General features: G+C 35.4%; 1 non-coding gene across 1 annotated transcript; it reads left to right on the top strand.

Annotated features, from left to right (window-relative positions):
* Positions 1–377: 377 nt before the first annotated feature.
* Positions 378–484, top strand: LOC128294569 (small nucleolar RNA R71). Its single transcript, XR_008284879.1, has one exon. It is a non-coding gene; the product is annotated as a small nucleolar RNA R71 (small nucleolar RNA).
* Positions 485–1408: the final 924 nt, after the last annotated feature.

Here is a 1408-nt window from a genome sequence, read left to right as displayed (position 1 = left end):
TCGAGATTCAATGGGCAATTCTCAAAAGAATGACCTTCCTCACAGTACACACAGAAAACTACTTCAAACAGACTTGGTGGCTGAGCTGCAAAATTATTAGCACTATTGTGGTAAATTACTTTAACATAAAAGAAATGGACGATACCTGAGCTGATAACAAAGTGAGGGTGTCAACTTCATGAACTTCGGCTACATGTCTTCCTAAAGCTGTTTGATTTGTTGGCCATTGATAGTTATTACTCGTGATCCTCTCGATGATCTCATAAGCCTCATTATAAGACTCTGACAAAATTGTACCATTCGTAGAAGCATCTACCATCAATCTTGTATGTACATTAAGACCATTATAGAATGTCTCCAACTAGATACAATGAGGAATCCCATGATGAGGACACTTACGAAGTAACTCCTTTAATCATTCCTAAGCCTTATACAAATACTTGTCATCCAATTGTTGGAAGGTTATGATCTCATTCCTCAACTTACCGGTTTTACTAAGCGGGAAATACTTAACCAAAAATCTCTCTACTAATTCTTTCCATATAGATATAAAACTCGGTGGCAATGAATTGAGCCATGCTCATGCTCGATCACTCAACGAGTACGGAAACAATTTCAACCTCAGTGCATCTTCAATCACACCGGCTATCTTGAATGAATCACTCACCTTCATAAACAATCGAAGGTGGAGATGTGGATCTTCCGTGGGCATACCACTAAATTGGCCCACCGTTTGTAGCATTTGAAACATTAGTGGTTTCAAATCAAATTGGGTTGTTTCAATATCTGATCTTCTAATTCTTGGATTTAACTCATTGAAAAACGACATAGCATATTGTCTGATGCTTCGATCCCTATCATCGGCAATGAGGATAGGGCTTCATTACCTTGGCTTTATTTTTATTTCCAAGCTCCATCTCGTTCTGTCTCTGAGCTATTCGTTCTCGTCTTTTTTATCTGAAAGTTCGCTTAATTTTAGGGTCTATTAGGAGTAAATAAATAATCCGATCTATGCTCATAAACACCTGAAAAGAAAATTACAAAATTAAAAATAATAAGTTAGTACTGTTAGAAATAACCAAATTGAAAATAAATAATTTCACAAAAAATGACTATGACAACAGTTGACAATCCTCGGCAACGGTGCTAAAAACTTGTAACACTCGTGTCTGTGCAAGTGTACACAATCGTTATCAAATAATAAGTAAGTATCGAGTTATCGTCTCCACAGGGATTGTATTCAAGTAAGTATCGAGTTATCGTCTCCACAGGGATTGTATTCATGCTAAGTCACTCAATTATAAAAATATTATTAACAACTTGGTAAATAAAAACACAATTTGATTTGGAAGTAGTGATTAAAAATATGTAAAATTAATTTAGATGCAATGATCCCCAATGTGATTTA

This window comes from Gossypium arboreum, chromosome 6 (assembly GCF_025698485.1).
Source record: "Gossypium arboreum isolate Shixiya-1 chromosome 6, ASM2569848v2, whole genome shotgun sequence".
NCBI lineage: Eukaryota > Viridiplantae > Streptophyta > Magnoliopsida > Malvales > Malvaceae > Gossypium > Gossypium arboreum.
Note: the sequence above shows the minus strand (reverse complement) of the source record. Positions and strands in the feature narration are given on the sequence as shown.